Genomic DNA, 24,127 nt, shown 5'->3' with positions numbered 1-24,127 from the left:
TATCGTGGTTTCATAAATATCCAAGCCATCTTTGGTGTTCAAACAAAGCAGTTACATTGGGAAAGGGCCGTACTTATCAGTAAGTGTTTGAAATGCATGTGGGAAGATTTAAGATTGTGAAGAAGTTTTAATATGCTTCGTATTTGCGCATTGGTAACCTTACATAATTACGTTTTGATTAATGCCACTTCCTTACCTGACAGTAGTCAGGGTGACGATACAAGACCAAAGCCAATAAACCTGTTATTTTCCTGTCCTTTCATTACCATATTCTAGTGTGCTTGTTCAGAATATGCGTGAATCCTGAAAACGTCTTGCTAATATGTGAACAAAGCCAGCATTCACTTTATTGATCACCATGTGGAATAGCCGCTATTGGAACACACATGATTGTGTTAAAGATGTTAATAGACTTTCAATGTACACGTTTTAGAGCTGAACGTTTGTTGAGACAGTTCAAGCGCTGTAGCAGTGTTTACCTATTTCATGGATGTTTGCTTTTTCGTCTTACTCTGGAAAAAATAATAATAGCAATAGAAAAATGTAGGCAAAACAATTTTTGAGAACCGCATTTGGGTGAAAAATGAACAGTTTCAAAACACATTTGTAAAGGCATTGGATTCTATTATGGTGTTTCCGAGCTGTTGAATGTTTCTTATTATATACAGGTTTACTGGCTTGACAGAAAGGCGATTGACAAAAAGAATGCCTCGTCCCTGCGTGGGCTTGAAACAGCAACGTTTTGGTTAAGCCGAACGCGCTCACCGATTACCTTGTTTTATTAGATAACAACCTCGGAGCCCAAAAGAACACTGTATGCGTATAATTAAAATATTTACGGTTCAAATGGGAATCGTATTCATCAGATTTTAAGCACACATTTGATAGACGTCACAGTGCAAAGGAGGAAGGCAGGCAATGCAAATGAGGCAACTGGCTCGTACTTTTTAAATCATATCAAAAAATTGAACCCAATTAAGCTTTTAACCGCCTGCAGTCTGGAATGAGTTTGAAATGTTATTGTAACAACTCACTGGGCTACAGCAATTGCATTATATGAAAGTGCTCCTGTTTATTTGTCACCGGCACAGCTACCGGTGCCACTCAGAGTTGGAGGGAGACGGTCGGCCACTTGCCCATAAAACAATACTTTCAGGGATCATTTCTATAGTGATTTGCTAGCGAAATGCGTTTTGAAAGTGTTTGGGCTCGCTACCCACGAGGAAGAGTGAGAGTGTTCGTTTTTGAGCGTGAAGAAGACAGCGAGTGTTGTTTTTGACCAACTGCTCGCTGTTATTGATGACCGCTCCAGTGTTCCTTAGGGGGCTGGAGGAAGCGGACACGTTCTGAGTGGGTATCTTACCAAAACGTAAGAAAGATGAACTACAGTTGCAAAGCACTGCTGCTTTTTCGATGATTGATTAAAACTATCAAACTGACTGAAAACACGGATCGCATTAATTGCGATTGGTTTCATACCAATACGCTTACATAACAGATATTGGTTATAGACAATGTCATATACACAGAAATGAACACGGACAGTGTTTATTAAGGGCTGACTCATTGACATGTTCGAGAGATCTAGGTGTACTGGACAAATCTACTGGATTTTTTTCCATGTCGTAATTGTGCCGCCTGTGATAATGCGTTTGCGTTTTACAAGCCATACAACGAAAAAAGAGCAGAGTGTCTTACAAGTGATGACCTGTGCTTCAACGCATGTCATTTATTTGTTTTTTTGTCCTTGACATTTGCAATATGTTGGTAAAACTACTAGACAGTGACGATTGCGCATTGATGAGCAAGCATAAAAGTTCAATTAGGAGAAAAGATATCCATTCACCACTAGCTAGACATTTCGTAGATGCCAAACATTCCATTTCAGATCTGAAATACCGCAGCATACAAAAAATATTTCAAGCTCGAGGACGTGATAATCTCGATCAAAAACTATTACAATGTGAATCCAAATGGATCTTCTATCTCCATATGGTACAAACCGAGGGATTAAATGAAGCGCTAGGATTATCCTGTTTTCTGTGATATAATGCGCAACCATACTTGTCTTTCATAAGATCTGAAAATAAATTTTAGCGCTTTGAGATTATGTCTGTTATTAGCAGATTGTTTAGAAATGTACTCAAATATGTTACAACTGTTCTGTCTACGAAATATATCTGTAACATTTATGTAATGCCTTTGTGGTTTTTTGATGAAGTTCATTTGCTAACAGACTGTTCTGATTTTGATTCAAACCGTGAAGCGATCGCTCTGTTTGCAGTATATTTTCTTTCAGTAAGAGGAGTGTCCTTGTGATTCCATACAGAATGCGACAAAACTTGTCGCCCTCCTTAATATAAACAGAAAAAGAACAAGTACACGCACACGCCAGGTGATTTACTGCAGCGTCAGACATGGGAGGTTCAGCAGTGTGCTGCAGCGTTGTGCAAAGTCGTCGGTGTAAGTCAGGATGGCCGAGCGGTCTAAGGCGCTGTGGTCAGGTCGCAGTCTCCATGGAGGCGTGGGCTCGAACCCCACTTCTGACAACTGTTCTTGTTAATTTATTTCTAAAATGTCCACCGAATGCTTTGTAATTTTACATGTTTTTCTTTTTAGTATTCAAATCACAGCTTTTTAAATGAGAGAAAGTCACCGCAAGCCCGCACCTCGCCACTTTCTTCACACTGCTAAACTGCCTCATAAAGATGAGACCTCTAATTATGCCTTTCCAATACTTTGAATGTGTTATTGTTGAGTTTAACATAACATCTTGGTAATCATAATGTCCGCAGGCCTTGTTTTTCTCGGGTTTTATTAACGCGCTCCATGTGTGTGGCCGGTTAGCTCAGTTGGTTAGAGTGTGGTGCTAATAACGCCAAGGTCGCGGGTTCGATCCCCATACGGGCCATGACTTTTCTTCTTTAAAGAAACCACAGCATTTGGAATGGTGCCAAAATGAACATTCTTTAACAAAATGAACCGGTGCGATATGAAGTAGAACCAGTAATATTTCAGATTCCTCATCTTTAAACATGTATTAGGAATGAACACATACAATTAAAAAGAAAGCTTACGTAGTCGGCAGGATACGAACCTGCACGGGGAAACCCCAATGGATTTCTAGTCCATCGCCTTAACCACTCGGCCACGACTACATGTTCTTACATTGGACTGTGAAATGATCCATATTATTGTCAAAAGAAGTAAAAGACACCCGCGGTAATGCTGCAGATGGCAGTATAGGCTAACATGAACCGAAGTCAAATGCCTTTGTTGAAACTCCATCGATTTATACAAGGCAAGCACACGTGGGAAATGTAAATACAATATCCTTTCTGTCAACGTTCATAATAATGAATACATCTTTATTTCAAAATACGTAACAATTTAAGTGATCTTTTCAAACCACCCATACACAAAAAACAAAGTAGATCTTTATTTCAACTGAAAAACTGACTTGCTTCATGGCTGCTGCCACAGCACTCAAGCACGTTGTGGCTAGCGTGAGCGGACTTAACAGATAACAAGATCTACAAAATATCACATGCCAATAAAACATAACACAATTATGTTCGATTTTATAACAAAACCCCACCCCAGATGGGACTCGAACCCACTATCCCTGGCTTAGGAGGCCAGTGGCCTTAGCCATTAGGCCACTAGGGCTGACATGGGAAGCGCACATTTGGTAGTTCTAAAGAAAGTGGGAACAATAGTATCGTGGTTTCATAAATATCCAAGCCATCTTTGGTGTTCAAACAAAGCAGTTACATTGGGAAAGGGCCGTACTTATCAGTAAGTGTTTGAAATGCATGTGGGAAGATTTAAGATTGTGAAGAAGTTTTAATATGCTTCGTATTTGCGCATTGGTAACCTTACATAATTACGTTTTGATTAATGCCACTTCCTTACCTGACAGTAGTCAGGGTGACGATACAAGACCAAAGCCAATAAACCTGTTATTTTCCTGTCCTTTCATTACCATATTCTAGTGTGCTTGTTCAGAATATGCGTGAATCCTGAAAACGTCTTGCTAATATGTGAACAAAGCCAGCATTCACTTTATTGATCACCATGTGGAATAGCCGCTATTGGAACACACATGATTGTGTTAAAGATGTTAATAGACTTTCAATGTACACGTTTTAGAGCTGAACGTTTGTTGAGACAGTTCAAGCGCTGTAGCAGTGTTTACCTATTTCATGGATGTTTGCTTTTTCGTCTTACTCTGGAAAAAATAATAATAGCAATAGAAAAATGTAGGCAAAACAATTTTTGAGAACCGCATTTGGGTGAAAAATGAACAGTTTCAAAACACATTTGTAAAGGCATTGGATTCTATTATGGTGTTTCCGAGCTGTTGAATGTTTCTTATTATATACAGGTTTACTGGCTTGACAGAAAGGCGATTGACAAAAAGAATGCCTCGTCCCTGCGTGGGCTTGAAACAGCAACGTTTTGGTTAAGCCGAACGCGCTCACCGATTACCTTGTTTTATTAGATAACAACCTCGGAGCCCAACAGAACACTGTATGCGTATAATTAAAATATTTACGGTTCAAATGGGAATCGTATTCATCAGATTTTAAGCACACATTTGATAGACGTCACAGTGCAAAGGAGGAAGGCAGGCAATGCAAATGAGGCAACTGGCTCGTTCTTTTTAAATCATATCAAAAAATTGAACCCAATTAAGCTTTTAACCGCCTGCAGTCTGGAATGAGTTTGAAATGTTATTGTAACAACTCACTGGGCTACAGCAATTGCATTATATGAAAGTGCTCCTGTTTATTTGTCACCGGCACAGCTACCGGTGCCACTCAGAGTTGGAGGGAGACGGTCGGCCACTTGCCCATAAAACAATACTTTCAGGGATCATTTCTATAGTGATTTGCTATCGAAATGCGTTTTGAAAGTGTTTGGGCTCGCTACCCACGAGGAAGAGTGAGAGTGTTCGTTTTTGAGCGTGAAGAAGACAGCGAGTGTTGTTTTTGACCAACTGCTCGCTGTTATTGATGACCGCTCCAGTGTTCCTTAGGGGGCTGGAGGAAGCGGACACGTTCTGAGTGGGTATCTTACCAAAACGTAAGAAAGATGAACTACAGTTGCAAAGCACTGCTGCTTTTTCGATGATTGATTAAAACTATCAAACTGACTGAAAACACGGATCGCATTAATTGCGATTGGTTTCATACCAATACGCTTACATAACAGATATTGGTTATAGACAATGTCATATACACAGAAATGAACACGGACAGTGTTTATTAAGGGCTGACTCATTGACATGTTCGAGAGATCTAGGTGTACTGGACAAATCTACTGGATTTTTTTCCATGTCGTAATTGTGCCGCCTGTGATAATGCGTTTGCGTTTTACAAGCCATACAACGAAAAAAGAGCAGAGTGTCTTACAAGTGATGACCTGTGCTTCAACGCATGTCATTTATTTGTTTTTTTGTCCTTGCCATTTGCAATATGTTGGTAAAACTACTAGACAGTGACGATTGCGCATTGATGAGCAAGCATAAAAGTTCAATTAGGAGAAAAGATATCCATTCACCACTAGCTAGACATTTCGTAGATGCCAAACATTCCATTTCAGATCTGAAATACCGCAGCATACAAAAAATATTTCAAGCTCGAGGACGTGATAATCTCGATCAAAAACTATTACAATGTGAATCCAAATGGATCTTCTATCTCCATATGGTACAAACCGAGGGATTAAATGAAGCGCTAGGATTATCCTGTTTTCTGTGATATAATGCGCAACCATACTTGTCTTTCATAAGATCTGAAAATAAATTATAGCGCTTTGAGATTATGTCTGTTATTAGCAGATTGTTTAGAAATGTACTCAAATATGTTACAACTGTTCTGTCTACGAAATATATCTGTAACATTTATGTAATGCCTTTGTGGTTTTTTGATGAAGTTCATTTGCTAACAGACTGTTCTGATTTTGATTCAAACCGTGAAGCGATCGCTCTGTTTGCAGTATATTTTCTTTCAGTAAGAGGAGTGTCCTTGTGATTCCATACAGAATGCGACAAAACCTGTCGCCCTCCTTAATATAAACAGAAAAAGAACAAGTACACGCACACGCCAGGTGATTTACTGCAGCGTCAGACATGGGAGGTTCAGCAGTGTGCTGCAGCGTTGTGCAAAGTCGTCGGTGTAAGTCAGGATGGCCGAGCGGTCTAAGGCGCTGTGGTCAGGTCGCAGTCTCCATGGAGGCGTGGGCTCGAACCCCACTTCTGACAACTGTTCTTGTTAATTTATTTCTAAAACGTCCACCGAATGCTTGGTAATTTTACATGTTTTTCTTTTTAGTATTCAAATCACAGCTTTTTAAATGAGAGAAAGTCACCGCAAGCCCGCACCTCGCCACTTTCTTCACACTGCTAAACTGCCTCATAAAGATGAGACCTCTAATTATGCCTTTCCAATACTTTGAATGTGTTATTGTTGAGTTTAACATAACATCTTGGTAATCATAATGTCCGCAGGCCTTGTTTTTCTCGGGTTTTATTAACGTGCTCCATGTGTGTGGCCGGTTAGCTCAGTTGGTTAGAGCGTGGTGCTAATAACGCCAAGGTCGCGGGTTCGATCCCCATACGGGCCATGACTTTTCTTCTTTAAAGAAACCACAGCATTTGGAATGGTGCCAAAATGAACATTCTTTAACAAAATGAACCGGTGCGATATGAAGTAGAACCAGTAATATTTCAGATTCCTCATCTTTAAACATGTATTAGGAATGAACACATACAATTAAAAAGAAAGCTTACGTAGTCGGCAGGATTCGAACCTGCGCGGGGAAACCCCAATGGATTTCTAGTCCATCGCCTTAACCACTCGGCCACGACTACAGGTTCTTACATTGGACTGTGAAATGATCCATATTATTGTCAAAAGAAGTAAAAGACACCCGCGGTAATGCTGCAGATGGCAGTATAGGCTAACATGAACCGAAGTCAAATGCCTTTGTTGAAACTCCATCGATTTATACAAGGCAAGCACACGTGGGAAATGTAAATACAATATCCTTTCTGTCAACGTTCATAATAATGAATACATCTTTATTTCAAAATACGTAACAATTTAAGTGATCTTTTCAAACCACACATACACAAAAAACAAAGTAGATCTTTATTTCAACTGAAAAACTGACTTGCTTCATGGCTGCTGCCACAGCACTCAAGCACGTTGTGGCTAGCGTGAGCGGACTTAACAGATAACAAGATCTACAAAATATCACATGCCAATAAAACATAACACAATTATGTTCGATTTTATAACAAAACCCCACCCCAGATGGGACTCGAACACACTATCCCTGGCTTAGGAGGCCAGTGGCCTTAACCATTAGGCCACTAGGGCTGACATGGGAAGCGCACATTTGGTAGTTCTAAAGAAAGTGGGAACAATAGTATCGTGGTTTCATAAATATCCAAGCCATCTTTGGTGTTCAAACAAAGCAGTTACATTGGGAAAGGGCCGTACTTATCAGTAAGTGTCTGAAATGCATGTGGGAAGATTTAAGATTGTGAAGAAGTTTTAATATGCTTCGTATTTGCGCATTGGTAACCTTACATAATTACGTTTTGATTAATGCCACTTCCTTACCTGACAGTAGTCAGGGTGACGATACAAGACCAGAGCCAATAAACCTGTTATTTTCCTGTCCTTTCATTACCATATTCTGGTGTGCTTGTTCAGAATATAAGTGAATCCTGAAAACGTCTTGCTAATATGTGAACAAAGCCAGCATTCACTTTATTGATCACCATGTGGAATAGCCGCTATTGGAACACACATGATTGTGTTAAAGATGTTAAAAGACTTTCAATGTACAAGTTTTAGAGCTGAACGTTTGTTGAGACAGTTCAAGCGCTGTAGCAGTGTTTACCTATTTCATGGATGTTTGCTTTTTCGTCTTACTCTGGAAAAAATAATAATAGCAATAGAAAAATGTAGGCAAAACAATTTTTGAGAACCGCATTTGGGTGAAAAATGAACAGTTTCAAAACACATTTGTAAAGGCATTGGATTCTATTATGGTGTTTCCGAGCTGTTGAATGTTTCTTATTATATACAGGTTTACTGGCTTGACAGAAAGGCGATTGACAAAAAGAATGCCTCGTCCCTGCGTGGGCTTGAAACAGCAACGTTTTGGTTAAGCCGAACGCGCTCACCGATTACCTTGTTTTATTAGATAACACCCTCGGAGCCCAACAGAACACTGTATGCGTATAATTAAAATATTTACGGTTCAAATGGGAATCGTATTCATCAGATTTTAAGCACACATTTGATAGACGTCACAGTGCAAAGGAGGAAGGCAGGCAATGCAAATGAGGCAACTGGCTCGTACTTTTTAAATCATATCAAAAAATTGAACCCAATTAAGCTTTTAACCGCCTGCAGTCTGGGATGAGTTTGAAATGTTATTGTAACAACTCACTGGGCTACAGCAATTGCATTATATGAAAGTGCTCCTGTTTATTTGTCACCGGCACAGCTACCGGTGCCACTCAGAGTTGGAGGGAGACGGTCGGCCACTTGCCCATAAAACAATACTTTCAGGGATCATTTCTATAGTGATTTGCTAGCGAAATGCGTTTTGAAAGTGTTGGGCTCGCTACCCACGAGGAAGAGTGAGAGTGTTCGTTTTTGAGCGTGAAGAAGACAGCGAGTGTTGTTTTTGACCAACTGCTCGTTGTTATTGATGACCGCTCCAGTGTTCCTTTGGGGGCTGGAGGAAGCGGACACGTTCTGAGTGGGTATCTTACCAAAACGTAAGAAAGATGAACTACAGTTGCAAAGCACTGCTGCTTTTTCGATGATTGATTAAAACTATCAAACTGACTGAAAACACGGATCGCATTAATTGCGATTGGTTTCATACCAATACGCTTACATAACAGATATTGGTTATAGACAATGTCATATACACAGAAATGAACACGGACAGTGTTTATTAAGGGCTGACTCATTGACATGTTCGAGAGATCTAGGTGTACTGGACAAATCTACTGGATTTTTTTCCATGTCGTAATTGTGCCGCCTGTGATAATGCGTTTGCGTTTTACAAGCCATACAACGAAAAAAGAGCAGAGTGTCTTACAAGTGATGACCTGTGCTTCAACGCATGTCATTTATTTGTTTTTTTGTCCTTGCCATTTGCAATATGTTGGTAAAACTACTAGACAGTGACGATTGCGCATTGATGAGCAAGCATAAAAGTTCAATTAGGAGAAAAGATATCCATTCACCACTAGCTAGACATTTCGTAGATGCCAAACATTCCATTTCAGATCTGAAATACCGCAGCATACAAAAAATATTTCAAGCTCGAGGACGTGATAATCTCGATCAAAAACTATTACAATGTGAATCCAAATGGATCTTCTATCTCCATATGGTACAAACCGAGGGATTAAATGAAGCGCTAGGATTATCCTGTTTTCTGTGATATAATGCGCAACCATACTTGTCTTTCATAAGATCTGAAAATAAATTATAGCGCTTTGAGATTATGTCTGTTATTAGCAGATTGTTTAGAAATGTACTCAAATATGTTACAACTGTTCTGTCTACGAAATATATCTGTAACATTTATGTAATGCCTTTGTGGTTTTTTGATGAAGTTCATTTGCTAACAGACTGTTCTGATTTTGATTCAAACCGTGAAGCGATCGCTCTGTTTGCAGTATATTTTCTTTCAGTAAGAGGAGTGTCCTTGTGATTCCATACAGAATGCGACAAAACCTGTCGCCCTCCTTAATATAAACAGAAAAAGAACAAGTACACGCACACGCCAGGTGATTTACTGCAGCGTCAGACATGGGAGGTTCAGCAGTGTGCTGCAGCGTTGTGCAAAGTCGTCGGTGTAAGTCAGGATGGCCGAGCGGTCTAAGGCGCTGTGGTCAGGTCGCAGTCTCCATGGAGGCGTGGGCTCGAACCCCACTTCTGACAACTGTTCTTGTTAATTTATTTCTAAAACGTCCACCGAATGCTTGGTAATTTTACATGTTTTTCTTTTTAGTATTCAAATCACAGCTTTTTAAATGAGAGAAAGTCACCGCAAGCCCGCACCTCGCCACTTTCTTCACACTGCTAAACTGCCTCATAAAGATGAGACCTCTAATTATGCCTTTCCAATACTTTGAATGTGTTATTGTTGAGTTTAACATAACATCTTGGTAATCATAATGTCCGCAGGCCTTGTTTTTCTCGGGTTTTATTAACGTGCTCCATGTGTGTGGCCGGTTAGCTCAGTTAGCTCAGTTGGTTAGAGCGTGGTGCTAATAACGCCAAGGTCGCGGGTTCGATCCCCATATGGGCCATGACTTTTCTTCTTTAAAGAAACCACAGCATTTGGAATGGTGCCAAAATGAACATTCTTTAACAAAATGAACCGGTGCGATATGAAGTAGAACCAGTAATATTTCAGATTCCTCATCTTTAAACATGTATTAGGAATGAACACATACAATTAAAAAGAAAGCTTACGTAGTCGGCAGGATTCGAACCTGCGCGGGGAAACCCCAATGGATTTCTAGTCCATCGCCTTAACCACTCGGCCAAGACTACATGTTCTTACATTGGACTGTGAAATGATCCATATTATTGTCAAAAGAAGTAAAAGACACCCGCGGTAATGCTGCAGATGGCAGTATAGGCTAACATGAACCGAAGTCAAATGCCTTTGTTGAAACTCCATCGATTTATACAAGGCAAGCACACGTGGGAAATGTAAATACAATATCCTTTCTGTCAAAGTTCATAATAATGAATACATCTTTATTTCAAAATACGTAACAATTTAAGTGATCTTTTCAAACCACCCATACACAAAAAACAAAGTAGATCTTTATTTCAACTGAAAAACTGACTTGCTTCATGGCTGCTGCCACAGCACTCAAGCACGTTGTGGCTAGCGTGAGCGGACTTAACAGATAACAAGATCTACAAAATATCACATGCCAATAAAACATAACACAATTATGTTCGATTTTATAACAAAACCCCACCCCAGATGGGACTCGAACCCACTATCCCTGGCTTAGGAGGCCAGTGGCCTTGGCCATTAGGCCACTAGGGCTGACATGGGAAGCGCACATTTGGTAGTTCTAAAGAAAGTGGGAACAATAGTATCGTGGTTTCATAAATATCCAAGCCATCTTTGGTGTTCAAACAAAGCAGTTACATTGGGAAAGGGCCGTACTTATCAGTAAGTGTTTGAAATGCATGTGGGAAGATTTAAGATTGTGAAGAAGTTTTAATATGCTTCGTATTTGCGCATTGGTAACCTTACATAATTACGTTTTGATTAATGCCACTTCCTTACCTGACAGTAGTCAGGGTGACGATACAAGACCAAAGCCAATAAACCTGTTATTTTCCTGTCCTTTCATTACCATATTCTAGTGTGCTTGTTCAGAATATGCGAGAATCCTGAAAACGTCTTGCTAATATGTGAACAAAGCCAGCATTCACTTTATTGATCACCATGTGGAATAGCCGCTATTGGAACACACATGATTGTGTTAAAGATGTTAATAGACTTTCAATGTACACGTTTTAGAGCTGAACGTTTGTTGAGACAGTTCAAGCGCTGTATCAGTGTTTACCTATTTCATGGATGTTTGCTTTTTCGTCTTACTCTGGAAAAAATAATAATAGCAATAGAAAAATGTAGGCAAAACAATTTTTGAGAACCGCATTTGGGTGAAAAATGAACAGTTTCAAAACACATTTGTAAAGGCATTGGATTCTATTATGGTGTTTCCGAGCTGTTGAATGTTTCTTATTATATACAGGTTTACTGGCTTGACAGAAAGGCGATTGACAAAAAGAATGCCTCGTCCCTGCGTGGGCTTGAAACAGCAACGTTTTGGTTAAGCCGAACGCGCTCACCGATTACCTTGTTTTATTAGATAACAACCTCGGAGCCCAACAGAACACTGTATGCGTATAATTAAAATATTTACGGTTCAAATGGGAATCGTATTCATCAGATTTTAAGCACACATTTGATAGACGTCACAGTGCAAAGGAGGAAGGCAGGCAATGCAAATGAGGCAACTGGCTCGTTCTTTTTAAATCATATCAAAAAATTGAACCCAATTAAGCTTTTAACCGCCTGCAGTCTGGAATGAGTTTGAAATGTTATTGTAACAACTCACTGGGCTACAGCAATTGCATTATATGAAAGTGCTCCTGTTTATTTGTCACCGGCACAGCTACCGGTGCCACTCAGAGTTGGAGGGAGACGGTCGGCCACTTGCCCATAAAACAATACTTTCAGGGATCATTTCTATAGTGATTTGCTATCGAAATGCGTTTTGAAAGTGTTTGGGCTCGCTACCCACGAGGAAGAGTGAGAGTGTTCGTTTTTGAGCGTGAAGAAGACAGCGAGTGTTGTTTTTGACCAACTGCTCGCTGTTATTGATGACCGCTCCAGTGTTCCTTAGGGGGCTGGAGGAAGCGGACACGTTCTGAGTGGGTATCTTACCAAAACGTAAGAAAGATGAACTACAGTTGCAAAGCACTGCTGCTTTTTCGATGATTGATTAAAACTATCAAACTGACTGAAAACACGGATCGCATTAATTGCGATTGGTTTCATACCAATACGCTTACATAACAGATATTGGTTATAGACAATGTCATATACACAGAAATGAACACGGACAGTGTTTATTAAGGGCTGACTCATTGACATGTTCGAGAGATCTAGGTGTACTGGACAAATCTACTGGATTTTTTTCCATGTCGTAATTGTGCCGCCTGTGATAATGCGTTTGCGTTTTACAAGCCATACAACGAAAAAAGAGCAGAGTGTCTTACAAGTGATGACCTGTGCTTCAACGCATGTCATTTATTTGTTTTTTTGTCCTTGCCATTTGCAATATGTTGGTAAAACTACTAGACAGTGACGATTGCGCATTGATGAGCAAGCATAAAAGTTCAATTAGGAGAAAAGATATCCATTCACCACTAGCTAGACATTTCGTAGATGCCAAACATTCCATTTCAGATCTGAAATACCGCAGCATACAAAAAATATTTCAAGCTCGAGGACGTGATAATCTCGATCAAAAACTATTACAATGTGAATCCAAATGGATCTTCTATCTCCATATGGTACAAACCGAGGGATTAAATGAAGCGCTAGGATTATCCTGTTTTCTGTGATATAATGCGCAACCATACTTGTCTTTCATAAGATCTGAAAATAAATTATAGCGCTTTGAGATTATGTCTGTTATTAGCAGATTGTTTAGAAATGTACTCAAATATGTTACAACTGTTCTGTCTACGAAATATATCTGTAACATTTATGTAATGCCTTTGTGGTTTTTTGATGAAGTTCATTTGCTAACAGACTGTTCTGATTTTGATTCAAACCGTGAAGCGATCGCTCTGTTTGCAGTATATTTTCTTTCAGTAAGAGGAGTGTCCTTGTGATTCCATACAGAATGCGACAAAACCTGTCGCCCTCCTTAATATAAACAGAAAAAGAACAAGTACACGCACACGCCAGGTGATTTACTGCAGCGTCAGACATGGGAGGTTCAGCAGTGTGCTGCAGCGTTGTGCAAAGTCGTCGGTGTAAGTCAGGATGGCCGAGCGGTCTAAGGCGCTGTGGTCAGGTCGCAGTCTCCATGGAGGCGTGGGCTCGAACCCCACTTCTGACAACTGTTCTTGTTAATTTATTTCTAAAACGTCCACCGAATGCTTGGTAATTTTACATGTTTTTCTTTTTAGTATTCAAATCACAGCTTTTTAAATGAGAGAAAGTCACCGCAAGCCCGCACCTCGCCACTTTCTTCACACTGCTAAACTGCCTCATAAAGATGAGACCTCTAATTATGCCTTTCCAATACTTTGAATGTGTTATTGTTGAGTTTAACATAACATCTTGGTAATCATAATGTCCGCAGGCCTTGTTTTTCTCGGGTTTTATTAACGTGCTCCATGTGTGTGGCCGGTTAGCTCAGTTGGTTAGAGCGTGGTGCTAATAACGCCAAGGTCGCGGGTTCGATCCCCATACGGGCCATGACTTTTCTTCTTTAAAGAAACCACAGCATTTGGAATGGTGCCAAAATGAACATTCTTTAACAAAATGAACCGGTGCGATATGAAGTAGAACCAGTAATATTTCAGATTCCTCATCTTTAAACATGTATTAGGAATGAACACATACAATTAAAAAGAAAGCTTACGTAGTCGGCAGGATTCGAACCTGCGCGGGGAAACCCCAATGGATTTCTAGTCCATCGCCTTAACCACTCGGCCACGACTACATGTTCTTACATTGGACTGTGAAATGATCCATATTATTGTCAAAAGAAGTAAAAGACACCCGCGGTAATGCTGCAGATGGCAGTATAGGCTAACATGAACCGAAGTCAAATGCCTTTGTTGAAACTCCATCGATTTATACAAGGCAAGCACACGTGGGAAATGTAAATACAATATCCTTTCTGTCAACGTTCATAATAATGAATACATCTTTATTTCAAAATACGTAACAATTTAAGTGATCTTTTCAAACCACACATACACAAAAAACAAAGTAGATCTTTATTTCAACTGAAAAACTGACTTGCTTCATGGCTGCTGCCACAGCACTCAAGCACGTTGTGGCTAGCGTGAGCGGACTTAACAGATAACAAGATCTACAAAATATCACATGCCAATAAAACATAACACAATTATGTTCGATTTTATAACAAAACCCCACCCCAGATGGGACTCGAACCCACTATCCCTGGCTTAGGAGGCCAGTGGCCTTAACCATTAGGCCACTAGGGCTGACATGGGAAGCGCACATTTGGTAGTTCTAAAGAAAGTGGGAACAATAGTATCGTGGTTTCATAAATATCCAAGCCATCTTTGGTGTTCAAACAAAGCAGTTACATTGGGAAAGGGCCGTACTTATCAGTAAGTGTTTGAAATGCATGTGGGAAGATTTAAGATTGTGAAGAAGTTTTAATATGCTTCGTATTTGCGCATTGGTAACCTTACATAATTACGTTTTGATTAATGCCACTTCCTTACCTGACAGTAGTCAGGGTGACGATACAAGACCAGAGCCAATAAACCTGTTATTTTCCTGTCCTTTCATTACCATATTCTGGTGTGCTTGTTCAGAATATGCGTGAATCCTGAAAACGTCTTGCTAATATGTGAACAAAGCCAGCATTCACTTTATTGATCACCATGTGGAATAGCCGCTATTGGAACACACATGATTGTGTTAAAGATGTTAAAAGACTTTCAATGTACAAGTTTTAGAGCTGAACGTTTGTTGAGACAGTTCAAGCGCTGTAGCAGTGTTTACCTATTTCATGGATGTTTGCTTTTTCGTCTTACTCTGGAAAAAATAATAATAGCAATAGAAAAATGTAGGCAAAACAATTTTTGAGAACCGCATTTGGGTGAAAAATGAACAGTTTCAAAACACATTTGTAAACGCATTGGATTCTATTATGGTGTTTCCGAGCTGTTGAATGTTTCTTATTATATACAGGTTTACTGGCTTGACAGAAAGGCGATTGACAAAAAGAATGCCTCGTCCCTGCGTGGGCTTGAAACAGCAACGTTTTGGTTAAGCCGAACGCGCTCACCGATTACCTTGTTTTATTAGATAACACCCTCGGAGCCCAACAGAACACTGTATGCGTATAATTAAAATATTTACGGTTCAAATGGGAATCGTATTCATCAGATTTTAAGCACACATTTGATAGACGTCACAGTGCAAAGGAGGAAGGCAGGCAATGCAAATGAGGCAACTGGCTCGTACTTTTTAAATCATATCAAAAAATTGAACCCAATTAAGCTTTTAACCGCCTGCAGTCTGGGATGAGTTTGAAATGTTATTGTAACAACTCACTGGGCTACAGCAATTGCATTATATGAAAGTGCTCCTGTTTATTTGTCACCGGCACAGCTACCGGTGCCACTCAGAGTTGGAGGGAGACGGTCGGCCACTTGCCCATAAAACAATACTTTCAGGGATCATTTCTATAGTGATTTGCTAGCGAAATGCGTTTTGAAAGTGTTTGGGCTCGCTACCCACGAGGAAGAGTGAGAGTGTTCGTTTTTGAGCGTGAAGAAGACAGCGAGTGTTGTTTTTGACCAACTGCTCGTTGTTATTGATGACCGCTCCAGTGTTCCTTTGGGGGCTGGAGGAAGCGGACACGTTCTGAGTGGGTATCTTACCAAAACGTAAGAAAGATGAACTACAGTTGCAAAGCACTGCTGCTTTTTCGATGATTGATTAAAACTATCAAACTGACTGAAAACACGGATCGCATTAATTGCGATTGGTTTCATACCAATACGCTTACATAACAGATATTGGTTATAGACAATGTCATATACACAGAAATGAACACGGACAGTGTTTATTAAGGGCTGACTCATTGACATGTTCGAGAGATCTAGGTGTACTGGACAAATCTACTGGATTTTTTTCCATGTCGTAATTGTGCCGCCTGTGATAATGCGTTTGCGTTTTACAAGCCATACAACGAAAAAAGAGCAGAGTGTCTTACAAGTGATGACCTGTGCTTCAACGCATGTCATTTATTTGTTTTTTTGTCCTTGCCATTTGCAATATGTTGGTAAAACTACTAGACAGTGACGATTGCGCATTGATGAGCAAGCATAAAAGTTCAATTAGGAGAAAAGATATCCATTCACCACTAGCTAGACATTTCGTAGATGCCAAACATTCCATTTCAGATCTGAAATACCGCAGCATACAAAAAATATTTCAAGCTCGAGGACGTGATAATCTCGATCAAAAACTATTACAATGTGAATCCAAATGGATCTTCTATCTCCATATGGTACAAACCGAGGGATTAAATGAAGCGCTAGGATTATCCTGTTTTCTGTGATATAATGCGCAACCATACTTGTCTTTCATAAGATCTGAAAATAAATTATAGCGCTTTGAGATTATGTCTGTTATTAGCAGATTGTTTAGAAATGTACTCAAATATGTTACAACTGTTCTGTCTACGAAATATATCTGTAACATTTATGTAATGCCTTTGTGGTTTTTTGATGAAGTTCATTTGCTAACAGACTGTTCTGATTTTGATTCAAACCGTGAAGCGATCGCTCTGTTTGCAGTATATTTTCTTTCAGTAAGAGGAGTGTCCTTGTGATTCCATACAGAATGCGACAAAACCTGTCGCCCTCCTTAATATAAACAGAAAAAGAACAAGTACACGCACACGCCAGGTGATTTACTGCAGCGTCAGACATGGGAGGTTCAGCAGTGTGCTGCAGCGTTGTGCAAAGTCGTCGGTGTAAGTCAGGATGGCCGAGCGGTCTAAGGCGCTGTGGTCAGGTCGCAGTCTCCATGGAGGCGTGGGCTCGAACCCCACTTCTGACAACTGTTCTTGTTAATTTATTTCTAAAACGTCCACCGAATGCTTGGTAATTTTACATGTTTTTCTTTTTAGTATTCAAATCACAGCTTTTTAAATGAGAGAAAGTCACCGCAAGCCCGAACCTCGCCACTTTCTTCACACTGCTAAACTGCCTCATAAAGATGAGACCTCTAATTATGCCTTTCCAATACTTTGAATGTGTTATTGTTGAGTTTAACATAACATCTTGGTAATCATAATGTCCGCAGGCCTTGTTTTTCTCGGGTTTTATTAACGCGCTCCATGTGTGTGGCCGGTTAGCTCAGTTGGTTAGAGCGTGGTGTTAATAACGCCAAGGTCGCGGGTTCGATCCCCATACGGGCCATGACTTTTCTTCTTTAAAGAAACCACAGCATTTGGAATGGTGCCAAAATGAACATTCTTTAACAAAATGAACCGGTGCGATATGAAGTAGAACCAGTAATATTTCAAATTCCTCATCTTTAAACATGTATTAGGAATGAACACATACAATTAAAAAGAAAGCTTACGTAGTCGGCAGGATTCGAACCTGCGCGGGGAAACCCCAATGGATTTCTAGTCCATCGCCTTAACCACTCGGCCACGACTACATGTTCTTACATTGGACTGTGAAATGATCCATATTATTGTCAAAAGAAGTAAAAGACACCCGTGGTAATGCTGCAGATGGCAGTATAGGCTAACATGAACCGAAGTCAAATGCCTTTGTTGAAACTCCATCGATTTATACAAGGCAAGCACACGTGGGAAATGTAAATACAATATCCTTTCTGTCAACGTTCATAATAATGAATACATCTTTATTTCAAAATACGTAACAATTTAAGTGATCTTTTCAAACCACACATACACAAAAAACAAAGTAGATCTTTATTTCAACTGAAAAACTGACTTGCTTCATGGCTGCTGCCACAGCACTCAAGCACGTTGTGGCTAGCGTGAGCGGACTTAACAGATAACAAGATCTACAAAATATCACATGCCAATAAAACATAACACAATTATGTTCGATTTTATAACAAAACCCGACCCCAGATGGGACTCGAACCCACTATCCCTGGCTTAGGAGGCCAGTGGCCTTAACCATTAGGCCACTAGGGCTGACATGGGAAGCGCACATTTGGTAGTTCTAAAGAAAGTGGGAACAATAGTATCGTGGTTTCATAAATATCCAAGCCATCTTTGGTGTTCAAACAAAGCAGTTACATTGGGAAAGGGCCGTACTTATCAGTAAGTGTTTGAAATGCATGTGGGAAGATTTAAGATTGTGAAGAAGTTTTAATATGCTTCGTATTTGCGCATTGGTAACCTTACATAATTACGTTTTGATTAATGCCACTTCCTTACCTGACAGTAGTCAGGGTGACGATACAAGACCAGAGCCAATAAACCTGTTATTTTCCTGTCCTTTCATTACCATATTCTGGTGTGCTTGTTCAGAATATGAGTGAATCCTGAAAACGTCTTGCTAATATGTGAACAAAGCCAGCATTCACTTTATTGATCACCATGTGGAATAGCCGCTATTGGAACACACATGATTGTGTTAAAGATGTTAAAAGACTTTCAATGTACACGTTTTAGAGCTGAACGTTTGTTGAGACAGTTCAAGCGCTGTAGCAGTGTTTACCTATTTCATGGATGTTTGCTTTTTCGTCTTACTCTGGAAAAAATAATAATAGCAATAGAAAAATGTAGGCAAAACAATTTTTGAGAACCGCATTTGGGTGAAAAATGAACAGTTTCAAAACACATTTGTAAAGGCATTGGATTCTATTATGGTGTTTCCGAGCTGTTGAATGTTTCTTATTATATACAGGTTTACTGGCTTGACAGAAAGGCGATTGACAAAAAGAATGCCTCGTCCCTGCGTGGGCTTGAAACAGCAACGTTTTGGTTAAGCCGAACGCGCTCACCGATTACCTTGTTTTATTAGATAACACCCTCGGAGCCCAACAGAACACTGTATGCGTATAATTAAAATATTTACGGTTCAAATGGGAATCGTATTCATCAGATTTTAAGCACACATTTGATAGATGTCACAGTGCAAAGGAGGAAGGCAGGCAATGCAAATGAGGCAACTGGCTCGTACTTTTTAAATCATATCAAAAAATTGAACCCAATTAAGCTTTTAACCGCCTGCAGTCTGGGATGAGTTTGAAATGTTATTGTAACAACTCACTGGGCTACAGCAATTGCATTATATGAAAGTGCTCCTGTTTATTTGTCACCGGCACAGCTACCGGTGCCACTCAGAGTTGTAGGGAGACGGTCGGCCACTTGCCCATAAAACAATACTTTCAGGGATCATTTCTATAGTGATTTGCTAGCGAAATGCGTTTTGAAAGTGTTTGGGCTCGCTACCCACGAGGAAGAGTGAGAGTGTTCGTTTTTGAGCGTGAAGAAGACAGCGAGTGTTGTTTTTGACCAACTGCTCGCTGTTATTGATGACTGCTCCAGTGTTCCTTTGGGGGCTGGAGGAAGCGGACACGTTCTGAGTGGGTATCTTACCAAAACGTAAGAAAGATGAACTACAGTTGCAAAGCACTGCTGCTTTTTCGATGATTGATTAAAACTATCAAACTGACTGAAAACACGGATCGCATTAATTGCGATTGGTTTCATACCAATACGCTTACATAACAGATATTGGTTATAGACAATGTCATATACACAGAAATGAACACGGACAGTGTTTATTAAGGGCTGGCTCATTGACATGTTCGAGAGATCTAGGTGTACTGGACAAATCTACTGGATTTTTTTCCATGTCGTAATTGTGCCGCCTGTGATAATGCGTTTGCGTTTTACAAGCCATACAACGAAAAAAGAGCAGAGTGTCTTACAAGTGATGACCTGTGCTTCAACGCATGTCATTTATTTGTTTTTTTGTCCTTGCCATTTGCAATATGTTGGTAAAACTACTAGACAGTGACGATTGCGCATTGATGAGCAAGCATAAAAGTTCAATTAGGAGAAAAGATATCCATTCACCACTAGCTAGACATTTCGTAGATGCCAAACATTCCATTTCAGATCTGAAATACCGCAGCATACAAAAAATATTTCAAGCTCGAGGACGTGATAATCTCGATCAAAAACTATTACAATGTGAATCCAAATGGATCTTCTATCTCCATATGGTACAAACCGAGGGATTAAATGAAGCGCTAGGATTATCCTGTTTTCTGTGATATAATGCGCAACCATACTTGTCTTTCATAAGATCTGAAAATAAATTATAGCGCTTTGAGATTATGTCTGTTATTAGCAGATTGTTTAGAAATGTACTCAAATATGTTACAACTGTTCTGTCTACGAAATATATCTGTAACATTTATGTAATGCCTTTGTGGTTTTTTGATGAAGTTCATTTGCTAACAGACTGTTCTGATTTTGATTCAAACCGTGAAGCGATCGCTCTGTTTGCAGTATATTTTCTTTCAGTAAGAGGAGTGTCCTTGTGGTTCTATACAGAATGCGACAAAACCTGTCGCCCTCCTTAATATAAACAGAAAAAGAACAAGTACACGCACACGCCAGGTGATTTACTGCAGCGTCAGACATGGGAGGTTCAGCAGTGTGCTGCAGCGTTGTGCAAAGTCGTCGGTGTAAGTCAGGATGGCCGAGCGGTCTAAGGCGCTGTGGTCAGGTCGCAGTCTCCATGGAGGCGTGGGCTCGAACCCCACTTCTGACAACTGTTCTTGTTAATTTATTTCTAAAACGTCCACCGAATGCTTGGTAATTTTACATGTTTTTCTTTTTAGTATTCAAATCACAGCTTTTTAAATGAGAGAAAGTCACCGCAAGCCCGCACCTCGCCACTTTCTTCACACTGCTAAACTGCCTCATAAAGATGAGACCTCTAATTATGCCTTTCCAATACTTTGAATGTGTTATTGTTGAGTTTAACATAACATCTTGGTAATCATAATGTCCGCAGGCCTTGTTTTTCTCGGGTTTTATTAACGCGCTCCATGTGTGTGGCCGGTTAGCTCAGTTGGTTAGAGCGTGGTGCTAATAACGCCAAGGTCGCGGGTTCGATCCCCGTACGGGCCATGACTTTTCTTCTTTAAAGAAACCACAGCATTTGGAATGGTGCCAAAATGAACATTCTTTAACAAAATGAACCAGTGCGATATGAAGTAGAACCAGTAATATTTCAGATTCCTCATCTTTAAACATGTATTAGGAATGAACACATACAATTAAAAAGAAAGCTTACGTAGTCGGCAGGATTCGAACCTGCGCGGGGAAACCCCAATGGATTTCTAGTCCATCGCCTTAACCACTCGGCCACGACTACATGTTCTTACATTGGACTGTGAAATGATCCATATTATTGTCAAAAGAAGTAAACGACACCCGCGGTAATGCTGCAGATGGCAGTATAGGCTAACATGAACCGAAGTCAAATGCCTTTGTTGAAACTCCATCGATTTATACAAGGCAAACACACGTGGGAAATGTAAATACAATATCCTTTCTGTCAACGTTCATAATAATGAATACATCTTTATTTCAAAATACGTAACAATTTAAGTGATCTTTTCAAACCACCCATACACAAAAAACAAAGTGGATCTTTATTTCAACTGAAAAACTGACTTGCTTCATGGCTGCTGCCACAGCACTCAAGCACGTTGTGGCTAGCGTGAGCGGACTTAACAGATAACAAGATCTACAAAATATCACATGCCAATAAAACATAACACAATTATGTTCGATTTTATAACAAAACCCCACCCCAGATGGGACTCGAACCCACTATCCCTGGCTTAGGAGGCCAGTGGCCTTAGCCATTAGGCCACTAGGGCTGACATGGGAAGCGCACATTTGGTAGTTCTAAAGAAAGTGGGAACAATAGTATCGTGGTTTCATAAATATCCAAGCCATCTTTGGTGTTCAAACAAAGCAGTTACATTGGGAAAGGGCCGTACTTATCAGTAAGTGTTTGAAATGCATGTGGGAAGATTTAAGATTGTGAAGAAGTTTTAATATGCTTCGTATTTGCGCATTGGTAACCTTACATAATTACGTTTTGATTAATGCCACTTCCTTACCTGACAGTAGTCAGGGTGACGATACAAGACCAAAGCCAATAAACCTGTTATTTTCCTGTCCTTTCATTACCATATTCTAGTGTGCTTGTTCAGAATATGCGTGAATCCTGAAAACGTCTTGCTAATATGTGAACAAAGCCAGCATTCACTTTATTGATCACCATGTGGAATAGCCGCTATTGGAACACACATGATTGTGTTAAAGATGTTAATAGACTTTCAATGTACACGTTTTAGAGCTGAACGTTTGTTGAGACAGTTCAAGCGCTGTAGCAGTGTTTACCTATTTCATGGATGTTTGCTTTTTCGTCTTACTCTGGAAAAAATAATAATAGCAATAGAAAAATGTAGGCAAAACAATTTTTGAGAACCGCATTTGGGTGAAAAATGAACAGTTTCAAAACACATTTGTAAAGGCATTGGATTCTATTATGGTGTTTCCGAGCTGTTGAATGTTTCTTGTTATATACAGGTTTACTGGCTTGACAGAAAGGCGATTGACAAAAAGAATGCCTTGTCCCTGCGTGGGCTTGAAACAGCAACGTTTTGGTTAAGCCGAACGCGCTCACCGATTACCTTGTTTTATTAGATAACACCCTCGGAGCCCAACAGAACACTGTATGCGTATAATTAAAATATTTACGGTTCAAATGGGAATCGTATTCATCAGATTTTAAGCACACATTTGATAGACGTCACAGTGCAAAGGAGGAAGGCAGGCAATGCAAATGAGGCAACTGGCTCGTACTTTTTAAATCATATCAAAAAATTGAACCCAATTAAGCTTTTAACCGCCTGCAGTCTGGAATGAGTTTGAAATGTTATTGTAACAACTCACTGGGCTACAGCAATTGCATTATATGAAAGTGCTCCTGTTTATTTGTCACCGGCACAGCTACCGGTGCCACTCAGAGTTGGAGGGAGACGGTCGGCCATTTGCCCATAAAACAATACTTTCAGGGATCATTTCTATAGTGATTTTTGAAGTGTGTGTGCAAGGGAAAACATTCGGCTTCTGAGCGGGTTTTGAAGTGTCTAACATCGGGAGCTGGAAGGATGGCGGCGACAGCAGGCGTGCGCAGATTTAACGTGCTTCGTTTCAACTGGAGCGACAAGAAAGAAGTGTCTTTGTCAAGATTGGATTTCAGTAGACAGATCCTGCAGCGGCTGTTGGAAGTGAAACCGGCGGATTTGAACTGTCTGATCAAGCGTCCAGGAATTGCTGTGAGCTTCGACGTAAGCTTTGTGAGTAATGGAGCAATGGGAAAATGTTTGGAAGTGTATAATAAGAAGAGAAAAGACGCACCATTAAGTCAGTTTTTAGTTGAACCTTTGTCGGACAGAGAAATAAAAGTCGTTACAATTCAATTTTATAGTGAGGTTGTAAACGACTATGATATTGAAACCTGGCTACATAGACATTGTAAAGTTAAGTCCCGTAGCAGAAAAGTAAAGGACGCTGACGGTGTGTGGAATGGAGCGAGACAGTGGCTCATCCAACTCCACGAAGACCCGAATGGGATTAATGGTGTGAGACATTTGCCAAGTAACTTTTCTCTGGGGACTACTCGGGGTTTTGTTATGTACTATGGAATGCCAAAGCTATGCC

The 24,127-nt window shown here is 40.1% G+C and overlaps 26 non-coding genes across 26 annotated transcripts; 18 read left to right on the top strand and 8 right to left on the bottom strand.

Annotated features, from left to right (window-relative positions):
• The first annotated feature begins 1,140 nt into the window (after positions 1-1,140).
• LOC131702228 (small nucleolar RNA U3) lies at positions 1,141-1,355 on the top strand. Its single transcript, XR_009309382.1, has one exon. It is a non-coding gene; the product is annotated as a small nucleolar RNA U3 (small nucleolar RNA).
• Positions 1,356-2,467: 1,112 nt separating this feature from the next.
• Positions 2,468-2,549, top strand: trnal-cag (transfer RNA leucine (anticodon CAG)). Its single transcript has one exon. It is a non-coding gene; the product is annotated as a tRNA-Leu (tRNA).
• A 288-nt stretch (positions 2,550-2,837) lies between these two features.
• trnai-aau (transfer RNA isoleucine (anticodon AAU)) lies at positions 2,838-2,911 on the top strand. Its single transcript has one exon. It is a non-coding gene; the product is annotated as a tRNA-Ile (tRNA).
• Positions 2,912-3,076: 165 nt separating this feature from the next.
• trnas-aga (transfer RNA serine (anticodon AGA)) lies at positions 3,077-3,158 on the bottom strand. The gene has a single exon. It is a non-coding gene; the product is annotated as a tRNA-Ser (tRNA).
• A 1,701-nt stretch (positions 3,159-4,859) lies between these two features.
• Positions 4,860-5,074, top strand: LOC131702238 (small nucleolar RNA U3). Its single transcript, XR_009309392.1, has one exon. It is a non-coding gene; the product is annotated as a small nucleolar RNA U3 (small nucleolar RNA).
• Positions 5,075-6,186: 1,112 nt separating this feature from the next.
• Positions 6,187-6,268, top strand: trnal-cag (transfer RNA leucine (anticodon CAG)). The gene has a single exon. It is a non-coding gene; the product is annotated as a tRNA-Leu (tRNA).
• A 288-nt stretch (positions 6,269-6,556) lies between these two features.
• Positions 6,557-6,630, top strand: trnai-aau (transfer RNA isoleucine (anticodon AAU)). Its single transcript has one exon. It is a non-coding gene; the product is annotated as a tRNA-Ile (tRNA).
• A 165-nt stretch (positions 6,631-6,795) lies between these two features.
• On the bottom strand, positions 6,796-6,877 carry trnas-aga (transfer RNA serine (anticodon AGA)). The gene has a single exon. It is a non-coding gene; the product is annotated as a tRNA-Ser (tRNA).
• Positions 6,878-8,578: 1,701 nt separating this feature from the next.
• Positions 8,579-8,792, top strand: LOC131702324 (small nucleolar RNA U3). The gene has a single exon (XR_009309471.1). It is a non-coding gene; the product is annotated as a small nucleolar RNA U3 (small nucleolar RNA).
• A 1,112-nt stretch (positions 8,793-9,904) lies between these two features.
• trnal-cag (transfer RNA leucine (anticodon CAG)) lies at positions 9,905-9,986 on the top strand. The gene has a single exon. It is a non-coding gene; the product is annotated as a tRNA-Leu (tRNA).
• Positions 9,987-10,282: 296 nt separating this feature from the next.
• Positions 10,283-10,357, top strand: trnai-aau (transfer RNA isoleucine (anticodon AAU)). Its single transcript has one exon. It is a non-coding gene; the product is annotated as a tRNA-Ile (tRNA).
• Positions 10,358-10,522: 165 nt separating this feature from the next.
• On the bottom strand, positions 10,523-10,604 carry trnas-aga (transfer RNA serine (anticodon AGA)). Its single transcript has one exon. It is a non-coding gene; the product is annotated as a tRNA-Ser (tRNA).
• Positions 10,605-12,305: 1,701 nt separating this feature from the next.
• Positions 12,306-12,520, top strand: LOC131702237 (small nucleolar RNA U3). Its single transcript, XR_009309391.1, has one exon. It is a non-coding gene; the product is annotated as a small nucleolar RNA U3 (small nucleolar RNA).
• Positions 12,521-13,632: 1,112 nt separating this feature from the next.
• Positions 13,633-13,714, top strand: trnal-cag (transfer RNA leucine (anticodon CAG)). Its single transcript has one exon. It is a non-coding gene; the product is annotated as a tRNA-Leu (tRNA).
• A 288-nt stretch (positions 13,715-14,002) lies between these two features.
• On the top strand, positions 14,003-14,076 carry trnai-aau (transfer RNA isoleucine (anticodon AAU)). Its single transcript has one exon. It is a non-coding gene; the product is annotated as a tRNA-Ile (tRNA).
• Positions 14,077-14,241: 165 nt separating this feature from the next.
• Positions 14,242-14,323, bottom strand: trnas-aga (transfer RNA serine (anticodon AGA)). Its single transcript has one exon. It is a non-coding gene; the product is annotated as a tRNA-Ser (tRNA).
• Positions 14,324-14,760: 437 nt separating this feature from the next.
• On the bottom strand, positions 14,761-14,834 carry trnar-ccu (transfer RNA arginine (anticodon CCU)). Its single transcript has one exon. It is a non-coding gene; the product is annotated as a tRNA-Arg (tRNA).
• Positions 14,835-16,024: 1,190 nt separating this feature from the next.
• LOC131702220 (small nucleolar RNA U3) lies at positions 16,025-16,239 on the top strand. The gene has a single exon (XR_009309374.1). It is a non-coding gene; the product is annotated as a small nucleolar RNA U3 (small nucleolar RNA).
• Positions 16,240-17,351: 1,112 nt separating this feature from the next.
• On the top strand, positions 17,352-17,433 carry trnal-cag (transfer RNA leucine (anticodon CAG)). Its single transcript has one exon. It is a non-coding gene; the product is annotated as a tRNA-Leu (tRNA).
• A 288-nt stretch (positions 17,434-17,721) lies between these two features.
• trnai-aau (transfer RNA isoleucine (anticodon AAU)) lies at positions 17,722-17,795 on the top strand. Its single transcript has one exon. It is a non-coding gene; the product is annotated as a tRNA-Ile (tRNA).
• Positions 17,796-17,960: 165 nt separating this feature from the next.
• On the bottom strand, positions 17,961-18,042 carry trnas-aga (transfer RNA serine (anticodon AGA)). Its single transcript has one exon. It is a non-coding gene; the product is annotated as a tRNA-Ser (tRNA).
• A 437-nt stretch (positions 18,043-18,479) lies between these two features.
• trnar-ccu (transfer RNA arginine (anticodon CCU)) lies at positions 18,480-18,553 on the bottom strand. Its single transcript has one exon. It is a non-coding gene; the product is annotated as a tRNA-Arg (tRNA).
• Positions 18,554-19,743: 1,190 nt separating this feature from the next.
• Positions 19,744-19,958, top strand: LOC131702246 (small nucleolar RNA U3). Its single transcript, XR_009309400.1, has one exon. It is a non-coding gene; the product is annotated as a small nucleolar RNA U3 (small nucleolar RNA).
• Positions 19,959-21,070: 1,112 nt separating this feature from the next.
• Positions 21,071-21,152, top strand: trnal-cag (transfer RNA leucine (anticodon CAG)). Its single transcript has one exon. It is a non-coding gene; the product is annotated as a tRNA-Leu (tRNA).
• Positions 21,153-21,440: 288 nt separating this feature from the next.
• Positions 21,441-21,514, top strand: trnai-aau (transfer RNA isoleucine (anticodon AAU)). Its single transcript has one exon. It is a non-coding gene; the product is annotated as a tRNA-Ile (tRNA).
• Positions 21,515-21,679: 165 nt separating this feature from the next.
• trnas-aga (transfer RNA serine (anticodon AGA)) lies at positions 21,680-21,761 on the bottom strand. Its single transcript has one exon. It is a non-coding gene; the product is annotated as a tRNA-Ser (tRNA).
• Positions 21,762-24,127: the final 2,366 nt, after the last annotated feature.

Source organism: Acipenser ruthenus, chromosome 29, assembly GCF_902713425.1.
Source record: "Acipenser ruthenus chromosome 29, fAciRut3.2 maternal haplotype, whole genome shotgun sequence".
NCBI lineage: Eukaryota > Metazoa > Chordata > Actinopteri > Acipenseriformes > Acipenseridae > Acipenser > Acipenser ruthenus.
The sequence above is the reverse complement of the archived record's forward strand: the minus strand, read 5'-3'. Positions and strand labels throughout refer to the sequence as shown.